This window comes from Vanellus vanellus (assembly GCF_965231255.1).
Source record: "Vanellus vanellus genome assembly, chromosome: 5".
Taxonomy (NCBI): Eukaryota; Metazoa; Chordata; class Aves; order Charadriiformes; family Charadriidae; genus Vanellus; species Vanellus vanellus.
This window is the reverse complement of record NC_138910.1, coordinates 63,795,295-63,807,596: the sequence shown is the minus strand read 5'-3', so window position 1 is coordinate 63,807,596 and position 12,302 is coordinate 63,795,295. Positions and strand designations below refer to the sequence as shown.

Below are 12,302 nucleotides of genomic sequence, written 5' to 3'. Positions count from 1 at the left end.
CTTAGAAGAAATTTAGTAAGCCAATTTTGCCTGAAAGATTTGCGTTTTCCTCAATGTATTACTGCAGAGGTAGAAAAATACATGCTCAGTCAATTTGAGAGCTGTATTAGCTTTTCTCAACAGGAAGCAACGTTGCTAACGAAGTGGTAAATTCAGTGTTAATGAGTGGCTTCACTGTTACCACCTCTGAGGTAAAACCTTCCATGTTCCAAGTTCCACCCATCTGTTCTGGTGTGAGGGGTTCAGAGGAAGAACAGACGCTTCCCATTTAAAGCAACTTCATCGGTACCCCCTGAACAGCGGGGAGGCAAACTGAGAATATCGTGCCTGATTGGAGATTGCAACTCTCATTATCAGAATGGCTCCTGAAAACTTTTCACAGGTTTACGTGATGAAGACAAAATCACGTTGCTCTATGTACAAAACCATACTAACGCTAAATATTAGCGTTAAAGCTTAAGTTAAAAAGGTGGCTAGGGGACCTTTGAACTGAGACTCTCTTCAGAGTTAATCATGAGCAATATCTAAAACATTACAGCGTGCAATCTTGTGAGAGACTCCTTTCTATATTGTGTATTTATGGAGATTGTGAACTATTCCATATGGATCTGATTAGAAGTCTTCTGGCAGTCCCTACAGATTTCAGTCTTTGAATCAAGCCTGAAATGCTTACTGTATCAATAATATCGCTGTTACATTTTAATAGTTTTCTGCTAATTATCACATTTTTTCCAGCTACCGAGGTGGTACAGTTCACTATTTTATATGCAGGACAACAACAAGAAAGCTAGCAGTTTTAACAGCGTGGTATTAAATAAAAAATAAAAAATATATTTTACATTACAGTAATTTAGAGTCTTGTGATGACATTATGCCAAGATACAATACTTCATTATCTATTCCATATGTAGAAATCGATGCAGTAACAATGATAGGCGTAACTAGACGCATGCAAGAACATACTCCACACAATGCCATTGTTTCTGAGGAAATGTTAGCATCTAAATTGTACCATTCAGGAATCGCAACGGCCAGACTGAAACACTACCTAATTTGAACACTCAGGGGGGAAAAAAAAAGATAAAATCATGGTAACAACTATGATTTAAATCAAGGCTATACAATATTCTTTGTGTATTTCCATCATAGCTTTAAAATTATCTTCTCTATATCAGAAACACACAAATTATTAATTCTGTCAAAATATATAGTAATTAATCCTTACTTAGTGTATTTGAAAAATTAAACATGGAGATCAAGCTTTAAATTTGCTGCAAATAGTGCTTGTTATATCCTCTACCACAGCAAGCACTATACAGTTGAGGTAACTTATTTAAGCACATAATGCAATATACCTAGGAGATGTGTAAGTGTAAAACAGGCAACGCTCAAATATCCTACTCAAGCGTACACAATCCCAGGCTCATAGCTTTGAAACACGCTAAAATGCTAGGCCAAATTCAATTCAATCATTTCAGTTAAGCCTAGAATGACTGTAGTGCAGTTAACAGTGTTATTCCTGGTCTACACATACTCTGTTTACTATAGAGAAATTATTTCATATTCAAAAATAGAAAACAACCCATTATTTAGCCGACTAAGCCACATTCTGTCCCTATTTAAATTAAGTACTTGTAAATTTACATTTTTTAAAATATTGTTTTTCTTCATAAAATATCAGTTTTTAAAACCGTAATGAGTTCTGCAGATATGACTGCCTGTGGCCAGATAGTCTAAGCATTAAAAAAAATGTAAGGTCAGATCTATCTTCAAGCTGACAGATCATCATTTAAATGCCTTAAGCTAATCTTATTGTCTCAAAAATCTTGAACATCAGTATTTTTGCAAACTATCAGCACTTGCTATAACACCCTTACTACACTACATCTTGAGGTTACTACAGAAGAAATGAGGTGATAATTGCATATTAACATAATTATTCAGTAATCCCTCTGAGCAAGCTTCCTAGGTCACTCAGTAATTCAGGTTAGATGCAACCTTCCTGTCATCAGATCTATGCTGTCCACTTTCTGTTCATTAATAATTCTTTTTGATAGGAATGTGCTTAATTCCATTGTTCTATGTACATTATTAATTGTATTTATTACCAGTAGGCTGACGACACTTCCAAGTTCTTATTTCATAATGACAACCTTCACTATGTAATAGGGTCACACTAAGAGTACTGCCTTCATGCAATACTGGTTCATTAAAACTTATACTCCAGTGGTACATGTACGATGCTGTTGCCTACTAGTAGCTGTAGTTAGAGATTCGTCACTTTCTGTTACAAACCCCACTTTATTTTACAAGGTTTTACAATAGATTTGAAAGAACACTGGAGACGAAAAATTAAGATGGAAGGATTTCGTTGAGTATGTGAAAAGCACAAAGTGTTTTTGTGTTTTGATAGCAAGTTTCTCATTAAATTCATAAATATGAACCAATAAGCTAAAAGCACAGAGCGACAATATTAAGTGGCACAAAAACTTAGCTGTCTCCTAGATGAACTGAATATACTCAGCCTAGTTAAAGTAACTGAAGAAATACAGTCTTTCAGCAGTGCTGTAATGAAGGCAAAAATATACTTGTCCTGTGCTAAGTAACTCCTCATAAGTCAAGTTCTTTAAGCAGATTTGTGAATAACCAGGACACTCAATCAAGGGATTATTCAAATATTCAAGAGATAAGAAAGGTGTTCCAGGTTTGCACTATTCCCATTTGGATTTTTCCTCAAGACTTTGTTACGTAAATAGAGAAAATTAACAAAACCTATCATTTTATCTACAAGCATACCTATAGTAAAGCTTTCTCAAATGACAGATGATACTACAGATGATGGAACCAAAGTCACAGATTTTTAGACAGATCAGAGTGAACTTAAGTATATCATGGCACATGACAAAAGAGGCATCTCCTTCCATTTTGTCCCATTACTCAGTCTATTCCTTTATTTTAATCATGGCAAATGTCAAGCACGGAACTTCCATCAAAACCATATCTTTATGAACCTTCAGAAAACCAAGGTTTGTACAGAGTAATAGGACAAACTAGTAGTGTACTGGCATAAACCAGCCACGTCTTGAGAAAAGAAAAAAAACCAAGTTATTCAGGGATAGCTGGACAATATTTTTGCCTCTTCCATACAGTAACACACACAGCTCACACTGCCTGAGTTTTGCATTTATCTAGCAATACGAATACTTAAAGTCAATAAAATCAGATTTAGATCTTTAGAAGAATACCTATTACTCATTTCCCACTTTCTCTTCTTAAAAGCTATCCAGATCCACCCACCCTTCAAATGGAAATAGAACCAGAACGCCTGACAAGCAGAGGACGAGTCAGTGACTCACCTCCTCTTCCTCCAGCTCCTACCTATGTTTGCAAATTAAGTTGAAAATAGATTCCCTTTCCACACAGCAGACACACTGACTATTTGTAGACTGCCTTACTTAGCTTTGAAACCTACAAATTCACCTGAACAATTCTGGATTTTTTTTAACCTTCTGTAGTGAAGAGGCAGCTTGTTTAATATGCACAACACCACGAATACTGCCCTCCCACACCTACTTTACATACAAGTATATGGTTATTAATATAACTACAGTCTGAGGAGTTCCACTGAAAACTAGTTATCTTCAATCCAGATCCAGAGCTGTTCACATGAAAACACAAACATTGGAAAACTCTCATAGCTAATCAGACTCCCATATTAAAAATTATTTTTAAAGCAGCATGAAAAAATTACTGATAAAACACTAAGAAGTGGTATTATGCCTAAATAAAGAAATACAAAGTTATTGCCACCCACAGTATAACCTTTTGGTATCCCGTTGAAAGATTCACTGAGTTGTTGTATCTCTGTGGAAAAAGTCGACCAAAGAGACACTTTGAATTATAGAGGAGTCATCAAACAAAAGCACCCATCTTTTCAGTAAGATCATACTCAGGAACATCAAACCTGAGGCACACTTTTTCAGAAAATTTATTTACCTGAAACTTTGTTTCTAACAAAACAGTTTCTTTAACAAGCTATGTGTCTGGTAGTAAGGAAACAAACAAATGTTTCTTAAAAACGTCAACATTTCAGAAACTTGATTTCTGGTCTAAAATGTTTAATGGTGATATTTTAACACCTCACATGTGAAAGGAAACAGTACACAACTGAGGAATGACTGTCTTGCAATTCAGAAATCATAAAAGAGAATACCATTACTGCCACCGACCACTCTTAATCTTATTCCTCTAATATTGATTTGCTTGGGAAAATAAACCAGTTTGTCACAATGGGGTGCATCATGCTAAAATTCAATACTGAAATCAATAAAATAAATGACAATACAATTTAAGTGTCACAAGAATCAGATGTATGACTTAAAAAAATACTCTTCCAGTTGTAAGTGCTAATGCAGCAGTTTATGATGGTTTCATTGGTAGAGACTTTTCAAAGTGAATTAGGTATTTCTAAAAGATGCCTAGCCAGTACAAAAATCCAAGACTTTGAATCTGATAACTTAAGAACAGTCAGTCACACATTGTCTGGCAACTCCACAGGCTTCCATAACTCCCCCCAGCACTCCACAATCCTGTTCATAGAGGACAGCCAAGTACTTAAATCTCCACGTTCCTGCAGCTCTTTGTCTAATTTGGATTTTTAGTAGTAAGATCTAGTTTGAATTGCACTGCCATTAGTTTCTATTAAAGATGAGAACTACAATCAAATATTGATTCTTCCTAAATGCAGGCGTAGATGGTAATGACTACCAGCATTCCAGTAAGAGACACAGAAGTTTGAAAAACACAGACTTAATGCTGTGTGATAATACACACTATTTCTCTCCAAAACTGTTCCCTTGCATACTTCTACATGCGTAGATAAAATTCTTTTCCTTTATGTCAATCTCCCATGCTCACATTTTTTTCTCTCTAAAGAAACTAAATGTTTGAGAAAACACTGTTCATCTCTCTCATCACCATTACCTGTGTTTTTCAGTCAAATGTATTCTTAAGCCCCAAGTATGGTACTAAAAATTGCTTTTATCTAGACACAATACAATGAATAGTTTACTTTATTAACAACCGGCATTACAAATCAAGAAAGTTTTTTCCCATTACAGTCTATAAATAAAAGCACTGCTCCCAGTCCTTGTTGTAAACCAATATTTTTATCAGACTGCCAAAAAATGAAGGGTTGTGGTCAGTGGTACAAAGTGTAGTCAGTGGCCAGTAACTAGCACTGTATCCTGGGGTAGAAGGTACCCTCAGCAAGTTTGCTGACTATATGAGACTGAGCGGAGCGGCTGATACATCAGCAGGTTGTGCTGTGATTCAGATGGACCTCGCCAGGCTGGAGAAATGGGCTGACAGAAACCTCCTGAAGTTCAACAAAGGAAGTATGAAGTCCTGCACCATGAGTAACCCCATGCAGCAGTACATGCTGAAAAGCAGCTTTGCAGAGAAGTACCTGTGGGTCCCATCAGACAGCAAGCTGAAAGCAAGCCAGCGATGTGCCCTTATGGCTAAGAAGGCCGACAGTATCCTGGTCTACATTAGGAGTGTTGTCTGCACACTGACAGAGGCGATCCTTCCCCTCTACTCAGCACTGGTAAGGCTGCATCTGGAGCAGCATGTCCAGTTCTGGGCTGCCCAGTCCAAGGGAAATACGGAGCTACTGGAGTAAGTCCAACAAAGGGCCACTAAGACAATTAAGAGATCGGAGCATCTCATATGAGGAAAGGTTGAGAGAGTTAGGACTGCTCAGCCTGGAGAAGAGAAGGCTCAGTAGGATCTCATCAATGTGTACAAACATTTGAAGGGAGGGTACAAAAAGACAGATTCAGAATCTTTCTAGTGTTGTTCAGTGATAGGACAAGAAGCAATGGGTACAGACTAAAATATGTGAGTTTCCATCTGAAAACAAGGAAAACTTTTACTGAGAGTGACTGGCACAGGTTGCTCAGGGAGGTTGTGGAGCCTCTGTCCTTGAAGACATTCAACAGCTGTCCAGACACGGTCATGGGCAAGCGGCTTTAGCTGACCCTGCTTAAGGCAGAGGATTGGATAAGACCTCCAGAGGTCCCTTCCAACCTCAACTATTCTGCGATTCTGTTTTAGTACACTTTGCCACACAGTATCCCAATTCTCACTTACTTTACTTCTCTTTAGAGTGCTCAGACATGATCAGACTATCCACTTTTTTCTTTCATTTCAAAGTATCAGCAATATAGGCACAAGAATATTTGAATTAAGAAAATGAAATTCCAGCCACTAACTTCAGATTTATCATTCTGACAGCTTAGGAAGATTACACAAAAATAATTAGATATACAGCAAAAGCACATTCTTTCTATCCTAAGTTACGTAGAACATATTCACAGCAAAACTATAATCTGATGCTCCTCTCCTTTCCATCTCTCTTCCAGTGTTTCTGTTTTCCAGAGTTCTCTCACTAAATAATATTATCACTCACTAAGTAAAGTAATATCATCACACTCAAATTTACAAACATGCAGTTTCCAAGTTCCACCTCATTTTCTATTAATATTTCTAGAATTCAGGACTTTCCACAGGATGAATCCCTCTTCTATGTCACAATTTACTTAGATGCCTTCTTGATATGTCACACCTCAGAGGAGCCTAAGGATGCTGGATTCTCAGTGTCAGCTTTTCACACAATACAACAAAAATATCTCCTCCTCATAGAACCCACTCCCACCAGCAATGCTGTTGTAACTCCAGCCACAGACAGTGAGACATTTCACAAAGAGCATATGTTTAGGAAAGTACCTGCATTCTTCCAGGCTATAGTCTCATCACTACAGTCCTTACATGGGAGATAATACTGAAATGAAAGACCTGCTGTCATTGCAGAAGATTTTGGCTTGCAGAGGAGTAGTATCAACATATGCATATGCTGTCAAATTACTGTGCTACACATTGGAATTATGCTTTTCTTTGCAGCAAGGCCAGTTTAAATAACTCCTGCATTCCTCCGCTCCCTTGTGTTCCTTCTTTCCCACTTGATCAACAATTTCATTATCCAGTTTAAAAGGCTGGGACCCACGCACTGCTGCATTGGCACAACCGAGAGGCAGCAACAATGAGTAAGGGCACAAACCCTTAGTAGCTTTGTTGACAGGAAAATCTACTGGGGAATTTTTTCCTAAAATTTGTATCGATAAATCTAAAAGTGAAAATGCAGAGAACATTTCAGAAGGCAAAAAAGAAGCTTTGGCAGTCCCCTATTTAACTGCAAAAAACAACATTATGAAGAACACTATCATGAAGCAAATTTTATGTTCTAAAATTACTTGAAGTACACTACTCAAGCGAAGAAAAATGCTAGAAGTAAAGGCTGAAATAATTCAACTGGGGAACATTACATACATCTTCTGAGAATACTATTAACACTAAAAATACTCTTAAATTACATATTAGACATGATAGCTAGATTTTCCAGAGAGACGTACAAATGCAAATCCTTCCAATAGGTTAAATAAAAAGTATTTTTATTTCTAAAACACATCGTTAACTTTTCGAAATTTTAAAATAAATCTACTGCCCCATAACCTATAGTTTTACAGGATCAAAGTCACTTTATGTGCTCAGAAACAAGTCCTTTTGAAGCCAGGTACTGCCACCAAGTGGTGGTGAAATTCTGTACGCACGTCTAATTATTTCCCACGTGTAGAGCACACAGAACGGAAAACGCTCCCCCCGCTGCCAATATGAGCGATGGTGTACTAACACAAAGCCATTTAAAATTAAAAAGCAAAACCTACAGAATTTTCATACCGAAATCGAAAACTGACTTTCAATTTATAACAGCATTCAGTCTTTTTGTTCAGACACCTTCTGTGAGCAGTTGGGTAAAGAACCCTTTCTTCCAATACAAATATATCAATGAACTGTTTTCCATAACTCTGTACAAATCCCCAACGATTACAACTACATGGCCACAGAAGTCTTATTTTTACCATAACCCCAAACTTCAGAGAATGGTGAATTCAGTAACTGAAGCAAAATACCTCCTAAGGTACAAACATCCAGCTTGTTATTTGGATAAGCTATTCAATGAACTTTTGTTAGTATGTAAAGATCACAACCAGACTGGGAAGCATTTTAGGAGCCAGGTATATTTCACTATTTTTACAAGAATATTTCTCAAGTTCATTAAACTATATTGTCAGTTACCTGCATGAACTAGTCTTGAAGTGTCAGTCCTACAGATCACAGATTAAAACTTGTATGACAACATGATGCTGCATAATGGATTGACAGTACAACTTTCTTAAAGACAACATTAAAAAACAGTTTAACCCAACTTTATTGAGACAGATCTTTGAACATGACACACCTTTCAACTTTGGAAAAATTCGGACCTTGTTTCCTATTATATTAAATAAAAGTTTTAAGTCTTTTTATCCAGCATGACCTGAAACGTATCTAGCAGTTTCTCATGCTTTTTGCGGCCAATAACTATTTGCTGTCCATATTTTAATATATCACAAATTTTAAGATTGTCTCTCCTGCTAGTGTAGAAAGACTGAACTCAAAGTACGCTATCTTTCCCAATTATAAAAAACTACCCGAAATGACCACTTTGCTTTTACTCATTTAATTTAGAACCTTAGTGCAATGAATTACTTTACCGATATTCACTCATCCTTACCAGCAAACTGGCTCTCACCATCCTCTATATCCTTTCAGTGATCAAGGGTTAAAAAGCTATTAAATTTGCAAGTAACGGTGCTACGTAAGGTCAAAACCCCACCTTCGACATTTTTAGATTAAGAACAAAAAATTCTGTAAACTTGGAGAAAGTTATCATCCTTACTCAAGAACATATGAAATAAAGAGTTTTTAAAAGACCCAAAGCTATAGAACTCCGTACATGATCAGACGAACAGACAAAACTCATAATTCCAAGTGACAAGAAAAGGTAAGGTCACTCCCCTAATAATTTATTTTTGGTTGGTTGGTGGGGTTTTTTTTGTTTGTTTGTTTTTTGTTTTGGTTGTTTTTTTTTTTTAAGTCATCACCACAAGTGACCTAATGACAAAAAACTCAATTTCATGTTACCAGGATAACACGAACAAGATGAAAATTTTATGAGATTCCTGTCTGAGCCAAAGAAACACAAATCCCACATACTCAAATTTATCCTGTGCAGAATTCTGTATATAACCTATCCTTCTTCAACATCTGTGGTGCTATTATTCATTCATTACATCCTCTATTTTAGGTAAAGCAATACTAAATACTTTCAAGACAGTTTCTGGAAGCAAGTCTGGTTTTGCAGGTATCTCAAATGCTCAAAATCTGACCTCGCTCTACACAGTGTTATAGGGAAATTTAGCACAAGCATCTATCTTCTGTAAAGTTTCCTGTTACACAGAAGTGTGACCCATTATACCGTTAACACACTGAGATCAAGCTTATTTTTTCCTTTCTCCTCTATTAAAACAAGATACATCCTCCTATGGAGCTCAGAAGACACAGTCTGGAAGTCAGAAAATCTAAGAACAAAAATTATGGTTATCCCAATAAAGTACATACAGTATTTGTAAACAGTATCTTACACCTGTGTGTTTTCAACTGGCAATAGACATTTTTTATTTTCCCAAAGGCAGGATATCATACCTTTCATATTTGCATCAGTAAAGCAAATGATCTGAAATTAGAAGAACAAAACCCCGAAATTCTTTACTCAAAGAAAACCTACATGGAAAGCACACTATCAGAGTCATTAGGAAATGCGATCTGGTCAAGAGTACAAGAAAAACTTTGAGCAAATCATTAACTCACATTTTCAGCTATTGCTTTAAATGACATAAGCTTACACAAAAGGACAAGTCTGCACTGAGTTGTGGGAGTTAAGTTCATTGTTTAGAAGGCTACAAGATGCTGCAGCCACTACACTCCTGAGTGGAGACAAAAGACAGAGGCATTTGGGAAATGCAGGTTGTTCTTTACAATTAACTCTTTCAGTCATCCTTGTTGCCTTTCTCTGAACCTTATTCAGTTCACTATGTCATTTTTCAGCCACAGGACTAGACTAGTACTTAAGAAGCAATACACATTGCAATGCAATGCATCTATGGTACACCACAAATTTGTATAACCGGATCTGGTTTTTGTTTTGTTCTGGTTTTTGTTTTGTTCCCCAATAATGTCTAATGTTTTCATTGATTTACTGACTATTCAGTTGTCATTTTCACAGAACTGTCAGACCTCAAGATTTCCTCCAAGCAATAATGATCAAACTTAATTGCACTGTTTCCATGTATTCTTTTACACATTTTTCTGTTCTCTTGTTATGTATGCAAGAGTACAGGCTTTCTCCTCAGGGACAGCTTTTTTCTATTATACACAGCTAACCACCATTAAGATGAAAGGTCTTTGGAGTTTCATTCAGAAGATTTCATGCTTAAAGAACACAGTCAGTTATTTATATATTGGACTTCTCAACTAACTTTCTGTATTTAAGCCAGTAATGAGATAACACATAAATTAAAAAGAGGCAGAACATAAACTGTAAGCATTAAGTACTGGAAGCATTAGAAGGCACAGGGAACCATCTAAATCTTGCTGTGAATTCAAGTCCCCTCCCTAGCCACGATTCTTGTTTTATGCTCATCCTCAGATAAAGAAAAGTGTTTCCTTTTGCAGTTCTATTTATTCCTATTCTCGAAGCAGCACATTCTAGAAACTTGCAAAGTCAGGCTAAGGCAGCAAACATCCTCTACACACAAGTATATGCATATTACACTTCTACTTGTTCATAGTATTGTATACTTTTAATTGTTCATAGTTCGGAAGAATTTATAATTGAAGCCCTGAATCAGTTATGCATTATACAAAAGAACAACACTGAACAGAATAGTTATTTTAAATTCCTCAAAGCGTTCTGCTATAATCAGTATTTTAAAGTTGACAGCAGTAGGTCTAAAAAAAGTCTTAGCAGAGCAGAAGATTCAAACAAAGCAGGTCGTGTCTATTTTAAAGTGCACATACTACATTTTTAAAGTTACATTAAGTCTACATATTAATCAGAGATTAAAAATGAAAGACAATCTCATCTGAGCACTGGGATCCCCTCTCACCTCTTCAAAACATCAAGTCACCGCAAGCAGTTGTATTCCGAGATGGCATATTAGTCAAACCGCAAGCAGGAAACTTGAGAAACCAACTTTTGTTTGTTATGGAAGCCTATGTACACAATAATTTCATATAATTTCATGGAGAAGAGATTAATTTTATAGTTAAAAGTATTCCTGAAGTAAAATGTCAAGTAACATGAAAAGAAACAAAATCTGGGCTTAGATAAATTCTTTTTCTCAAAATAATGGCGGTGGGGCGGTGAGGGGAGGAGGAGAAATGCCAATGTTACAGGAAAGTTTTCCTAGATGGATATTTTGCAATTGCAAATGGACACTTAAGTTCTACAGCCCATGAGTACCAGCAGTAAATCTTCATATACTTTGTCTTTCAAATAGCTCCCAAAAGGGTTCCTGAGGACAGGAAAGGGGGGAAAAAAAAAAAAAAAAAAAAAAAAAAAAACAAAAAAAACCAACCCACAACAAAATTTCATGACTAAAAATTTGAAATGCTATTCTAGTAGCTGGTCAAGTTTCCCACACAGTTATTTATTAATAGAATAAGTGCAAGTTTAACACACTGATTTGGCAATGCAAAGTACACTTCCAGTACTTTGAAAGCAGGTGGATGATACGCAAAGGATGAAATTCATTTGAAGTACTTATAATTTTGGCTTTCAACAGCTAGCAGAATGCCTTGATAGCATTTTGACTATAATTGTTTATGGAAGAAAAGCATAATTATAATCATAGTCTTAAAATATTAGGGGTGTGTGTATTGTTCCTATTTTGGTATCATAGAAGTCTATGTCCATAAATTACAGTAATCAAGATACAAGTTTCAATACAATTTTCACGGACCACTTTTTCTGAGTGTTAAACAGTAATACACTAATGGATCCAAGGAATTTGGAAAAAAAAACACCCAACGAAACCCACAAAACTTCTACTCACCTTTGATTGTTTGATTTGCATTAAGCTGTGAGATCCACTCCCACATTAAAACAAACCTGCAAAATAAAAGAAGAACTTACTCTATAGCTGTCATTGTTTTCTGCTTGTGTTCTAGACTATCAGACAAGACAGGCAAAGCCAGACATCAGAAATTCACAGCTACAAATGTATTCTATCAGTTTTGTCTCAGGGTAGAAATATCAAAATTTCCATGGTCATCTTTCAAATACATATGTAATTTTCAAA

General features: G+C 36.2%; 1 protein-coding gene across 7 annotated transcripts in view; it reads right to left on the bottom strand.

Moving 5' to 3' along the window:
* Positions 1-12,302, bottom strand: part of ZNF644 (zinc finger protein 644) — a gene marked incomplete at its 5' end in the record, with an annotated part of 52,235 nt that overhangs the window by 17,680 nt on the left and 22,253 nt on the right. For 5 of the 7 annotated variants that reach the window (XM_082483690.1, XM_082483688.1, XM_082483687.1 and 2 more), the window contains one exon: positions 12,057-12,112. The exons of 1 other annotated variant lie outside the window; for it this stretch is intronic. Of the gene's footprint in view, positions 1-12,056; positions 12,171-12,302 lie in introns of those variants that run through there. One more of the 7 variants, XM_082483691.1, reaches the window with a different exon arrangement.